Source organism: Cherax quadricarinatus, chromosome 59 (genome assembly GCF_038502225.1).
Source record: "Cherax quadricarinatus isolate ZL_2023a chromosome 59, ASM3850222v1, whole genome shotgun sequence".
Classification (NCBI taxonomy): Eukaryota; Metazoa; Arthropoda; class Malacostraca; order Decapoda; family Parastacidae; genus Cherax; species Cherax quadricarinatus.
The window spans coordinates 9,399,582-9,406,169 of NC_091350.1; the positions used below are offsets into that span (position 1 = coordinate 9,399,582).

At 43.3% G+C, this 6,588-nt stretch overlaps 1 non-coding gene across 1 annotated transcript; it reads right to left on the reverse strand.

Annotated features, from left to right (window-relative positions):
* Positions 1-5,985: 5,985 nt before the first annotated feature.
* On the reverse strand, positions 5,986-6,057 carry TRNAM-CAU (transfer RNA methionine (anticodon CAU)). The gene has a single exon. It is a non-coding gene; the product is annotated as a tRNA-Met (tRNA).
* Positions 6,058-6,588: the final 531 nt, after the last annotated feature.

Here is a 6,588-nt window from a genome sequence, read left to right on the forward strand (position 1 = left end):
CCGCTCCTCAAGGTTCACTTTGTGTAGTTCAAGGAGCAGCTTGTGACAATCTCGAGCCATTCTCAAGTGTGTGTGAGTGAGTGTTTAAGAAGGTGAGGGTGTCATGCAGGTGCTGCATACTCAAATATTACTCCTGTGCACAGCAGTCCTGGGGACCTTCCTGCTGAGGGTCTTAAAGGACCTTCTTACCTTTGCTAACAGTGCATATATCACAGAGGTCATCTTCTGTAACCTAGGGATCAGGTTGCATGTGGTATAAACTCAAAGGTTCTCTCCACTTAGCTCTTTTAAAATTTCTATTCCTTCAGATGTTACATTACCAATAGCCTCTGTTCATCTCCTATCCTCATGATTATATATTTCGTGGAGTTGAATTTCCGTTCTACTTGTGGGAATGAAAATCTAAGATACCAGATATATAAATGGTTATCATGTACCAATGATAACCATTTTGTGGGCTACGTGGCACGCATTTTCTGTATCCAAATGCCCTCGTGCTACTATCCACAGGATGGACATGGATGCACAAGTTACCATTTCGATGGTAAAATCTAAATCTTGTTGGACCATTCCTACAGCTGATTTTTTATGTTCCTTTACAGGTCAGATAGAAAAAAAAAGTCCTGAGGTAGGCCTCCTGGTCCTTACTAAGCAGGTCCTATTCATACTTTATACTTGAGATTAAACGAATTTGACAGTGGTCCTTAAAGAATGCTTGGTAAACCAGTAGCAAGTCTCTTCATCCCATCACTACAAACGGGTACCGATTAAAAACCAGAGATTCTGTTTTAGACGTTATTTTTAATTTTCTACTGTAATTGGGAAAGCCGGTAACTGACTCAGGTGTAGTTTTGAGAGTTTTGTCGAGTTCATAATGTGAAATTAATTGTTTATATGTAAATATATATATATATATATATATATATATATATATATATATATATATATATATATATATATATATGTATATATATATATATATATATACATATATATATATATATATATATATATATATATATATATATATATATATATATATATATATATATATGTATATATATGTAGATATACATATATATGCATATATATTGTATCTCTCCCTCAGATGTAGATATGAGAAATACTTGCAAAACGGAAAAGAAGAATCCCACTAGATGCCAGCAGTCATTACATACTCTTTATAGGAAATCGTAAACTTTAAGTGGGTCATTCGATGCAAGGAGGGATAGAGGTTTGATCATTCCTCCGCTAACAGCAGACGGAACCTGCACTCACAACTAACGCCAGTACAATGGACACTAAGATTTGATGATTTAGTCTAAATGAGACTGGAAAGAAGATCGAAGCGCACAGGCAACCAGATAACAATAAGAGGAAGTGTTGATAACCGAGGAGTGTTCTGAAGGAAGTACACTGGGAAAAATAACTACACAGCAGAGCAACACAAGAAATGAGGGACGCAAGAGATGCAAAGTGCAGAGAGGCGATGGAGAGACTCGTATCACAGCGAGACAGAAAAACTGGGAACTGGTAGTTCAACGAGGAATTCATAAAAGAACAGCTGTGAAATAAGTTGGTGGACACAAGGAAGTGGACACGTAAAAAAAATGGGGAGAATGAAGAGAGCAATGGAAAAAAAGGGCAATGTCAAGAGGGCAGTAGAAGAAATACAAATATTACGACACATTGGACTACAACTATACAGCAACACTGCATGAAAGGTCATAACGAAACTGCAATTGCTAAATAGACACACAGGACGAAGTGATAAGGATGATTCAGGAGGACACAGCTCTCATGGTGAATGACTGAGAGGTATGCGAAGAATTTAGGTTTAAGGAAGTAGAACATGTGAAGATACGGGAGAGGGCAATAACAGGATCAATAACCCATCCAAACATAACATAGGAGGAAGTGCAGAAATTACTCAGAGAGGTGGACATGTTACATCTCTATTCACCTGAGAAATTAATCCCCAAGCAACTCTAATGATCAGAGGCGTTAGTATAGCAATTCACCAACGTTGAGTGGTAACCAAACAGTGGAAGGTAGTATGTCTCCATGGAACACTAGAAAAGTAGATTTTTATCGTCTCATGACAAGAATTTTCAAACAAGTTTTGATGAGCTGTTTGCCTGAAAACGGAAAAAAAAACCTAACACTGTTCCAAGATTGAAATAAGAGCACAGAAAGGAGGCCCTCGGTCTATCAAGTAGGGTTCTCATAGGTGAAAATATAGATATTGTTTTATATAAACATAATGATCAAGCTCTATATTTCCTCCAGTATAACAAGCATAACATCTAAGGCAAGGAAGAGACAAGAGGAACACCTGGAGAGGTAAAGACTGGTCAGAAAAAGACTTGATTTACGGACAGGAAATCTTGTTTCACGAACCCGGAGTCATGTATGAATGTGAGAGATAAAACAAGAAGGGCCGGGAGGGGTTGACTACATTTTCCTGCACAGCAAGAAAGCTTTCGACAGTGTCTTCAGTAGAGATGAATTATCCACTAGAACAGTGATTCTCAGCCAGGAGTAAATTTACCCCTTGAGGGTAAAAAATTACATGACAAGGGGTAAATATTTGATGTACCTGATAAAAATTGACTGTATAATTATTCCTTTGCACTAAACCTGAATAATTTATTTTTCTGACCTTGTTTTTCTGTCCATTATGATGGCGATAAATTAAGGGAGGTAAATGGAGAAATACATCAAGCCGAGGGTGGTTAATGATGGAGGAAAAGTTGAGAATCCCTGACCTAGAATAACTAAAAGGAAAAAGCATCCAGGAGGCTCAGAGAGTACCTGAGAAGTCGTGATATCATGAAGGACGAGAGCAACGAGTGGCGTCCCACTAGGATTAACATTATCACCTATATTGTAAATGATATTCCTGAAGCGCTGCCATCTTTCATATTCCCATTTGCTGGTGATGAAAAACTCAGGTTCGCATCAAGCAGACATATAGTAATGAGGACTGAGGAAAGTGTGGATTGAGTAACGAGTAGGCGAGAACAACCAGCGAATAGTAGAGAAAAACAAGAGATCTAAGAGTCAGCATGAAGCTTAAGATATTTCCAGAGGTGCACACTAACCGTGTAGCCTCGGCAACGTATACAAGACTAACTAATCTCACAACAGCATTCAGAACTCAAAAAAAAAAAAAAAACTCAGCAAACACACAAACACAAACACACACACGTCCATCCACCACCCGGACGAAGTCTTGCCTCATGCTTGTTTTTTTTTATTCTCCTCACAAATTGACGTCAGTTGTGCCTGGGATGCACGTTTACGAGGAATGTAATGCTAGCTTGGTACGTGCTCGAACCTACGTACACAGCCAACACCTGTTATATGATGAGTAGTTACGATGGTGATGATGCTGTTACTGCTGTTGTTGTTGTTGCTGCTGCTGTTTCTGTTGCTACTGCTGTTATTGCTATTGTTGTTGTTGTTGCTGTTGCTGTTACTGCTGTGGCTGCCGTTGTTACTGCTACTGCTGTTGTTGTTGCTACTGTTGCTATTATTGCAGCTGTTGTTGCGCTGCTATTTCTGCTTCTGCTGTTACTGTTGCAGTTGTTGATGCTGCCACTGCAGCAGCAACAACTGCAGCACACATCCGTTTTAAATCACGGACACTTGCTATAAAATATATGTACGAAGGTGTCAGTGGTACCTGGTATGTTCGTAGTGACAGTGGTACCTGGTATATAAGTAGGTGACAGTAGTACCAGGTACGTACGTAGGTGACAGTGGTACTTGGTATTTGCGTTGTAAGTACCTAATGGACAGACAGGTTAACCTTGGCCGTCAGGAATCTCGTGCGTGTGTGTGTACTCACCTAGTTGTACTCACCTAGTTGAGGTTGCAGGGGTCGAATCCAAGCTCCTGGCCACGCCTCTTCACTGGTCGCTACTAGGTCACTCTCCCTGAACCGTGAGCTTTATCATACCTCTACTTAAAGCTATGTATGGATCCTGCCTCCACTACATCGCTTCCCAAACTATTCCACTTCCTGACTACTCTGTGGCTGAAGAAATACTTCCTAACATCCCTGTGATTCATCTCTGTCTTCAACTTCCAACTGTGTCCCCTTGTTGCTGTGTCCCATCTCTGGAACATCCTGTCTTTGTCCGCCTTGTCAATTCCTCTCAGTATTTTGTATGTCGTTATCATGTCCCCCCTATCTCTCCTGTCCTCCAGTGTCGTCAGATTGATTTCCCTTAACCTCTCCTCGTAGGACATACCTCTTAGCTCTGGAACTAGTCTTGTTGCAAACCTTTGCACTTTCTCTAGTTTCTTTACGTGCTTGGCTAGGTGTGGGTTACAAACCGGTGCCGCATACTCCAATATGGGACTAACGTACACGGTGTACAGGGTCCTAAACGATTCCTTATTAAGATGTCGGAATGCTGTTCTGAGGTTTGCTAGGCGCCCATATGCTGCAGCAGTTATTTGGTTGATGTGCGCTTTAGGAGATGTGTCTGGTGTTATACTCACCCCAAGATCTTTTTCCTTGAGTGAGGTTTGTAGTCTCTGGTCCCCTAGACTGTACTCCGTCTGCGGTCTTCTTTGCCCTTCCCCAATCTTCATGACTTTGCACTTGGAGGGGTTTAACTCCAGGAGCCAATTGCTGGACCAGGTCTGCAGCCTGTCCAGATCCCTTTGTAGCTCTGCCTGGTCTTCGATCGAATGAATTCTTCTCATCAACTTCACGTCATCTGCAAACAAGGACACTTCGGAGTCTATTCCTTCCGTCAAGTCGTTCACAAATACCAGAAACAGCACTGGTCCTAGGACTGACCCCTGTGGGACCCCGCTGGTCACAGGTGCCCACTCTAACACCTCGCCACGTACCATGACTCGCTGCTGTCTTCCTGACATGTATTCCGTGATCCATTGTAGAGCCTTCCCTGTTATCCCTGCTTGGTCCTCCAGTTTTTGCACTAATCTCTTGCGTAGAGCTGTGTCAAACACCTTCTTGCAGTCCAAGAAAATGCAGTCCACCCACCCCTCTCTCTCTTGTTTTACTGCTGTCACCATGTCATTGAACTCCAGTAGGTTTGTGACACAGGATTTCCCGTCCCTGAAACCATGTTGGCTGCTGTTGATAAGATCATTCCTTTCTAGGTGTTCCACCACTCTTCTCCTGATAATCTTCTCCATGACTTTGCATACCATACATGTCAGTGACACTGGTCTGTAGTTTGGTGCTTCATGTCTGTCTCCTTTTTTAAAGATTGGACTACATTTGCTGTCTTCCATGCCTCAGGCAATCTCCCTGTTTCGATAGATGTATTGAATATTGTTGTTAGGGGTACACATAGCACCTCTGCTCCCTCTCTCAGGGCCCATGTAGAGATGTTATCTGGCCCCATTGCCTTTGAGGTATCTAGCTCACTCAGAAGCCTCTTAACTTCTTCCTCGGTTGTGTGTACTGTGTCCAGCACTTGGTGGTGTGCCCCACCTCTCCGTCTTTCTGGAGACCCTTCTGTCTCCTCTGTCTCTTGTTGAGTTCCTCACATACTTCATGGTCATTTCTTGTTGTCTCTCCTCCTTCCCTCCTTAGCCTGATTACCTGGTGCTTGGCTGTTGTTTTCCTCCTGATGTGGCTGTATAACAGCTTCGGGTCAGATTTGGCTTTCGCTGCTGTGTCATTTTCATATTGTAGTTGGGCCTCCCTTCTTATCTGTGCATATTCATTTCTGGCTCTACGACTGCTCTCCTTATTCTCCTGGGTCCTTTGCCTTCTATATTGCTTCCATTCCCTAGCACACTTGGTTTTTGCCTCCCTGCACCTTTGGGTGAACCATGGGCTCATCCTGGCTTTTTCATTATTCCTGTTACCCTTGGGTACAAACCTCTCCTCAGCCTCCTTGCACATTGTGTGTGTGTGTGTACTCACCTATTTGTGGTTGCAGGGGTCGAGTCCTAGCTCCTGGCCCCGCCTCTTCACCGGTTGCTAAAATGATGTAGCAGAGCGTGGTTTCGATCCACGGACCTCTGGGTTATGGGCCCAGCACGCTTCCACTGCGCCACTCTGCTTTGTGTGTGTGTGCGTGCGTGTACTCACCTAATTGTACTCACCTAATTGTGGTTGCAGGGGTCGAGACTCAGCTCCTGGCCCCGCCTCTTCACTGATCGCTACTGGATCCTCTCTGCTTCCTGAGCTTTGTCATACTCTTCTTAAAACTATGTATGGTTCCTGCCTCCACTACTTCACTTGCTAGGCTATTCCACTTGCTGACAACTCTATGACTGAAGAAATTGTGTGTGTGTGTGTGTGTGTGTGTGTGTGTGTGTGTGTGTGTGTGTGTGTGTGTGTGTGTGTGTGTGTGTGTGTGTGTGTGTGTGTGTGTGTGTGTGTGTGTGTGTGTGTGTGTGCGTGTGTGTGTGTGTGTGTGTGTGTGTGTGTGTGTGTGTGTGTGTGTGTGTGTGTGTGTGTGTGTGTGTGTGTGTGTGTGTGTGTGTGTGCGTGTGTATGTGTGCGTGTGTTCTCACATATTTGTGATTGCAGGGGTCGATTCACAGCTCCTGGTCCCCACCTCTTCGATGGTCTCTACTAGGTCCACTCTC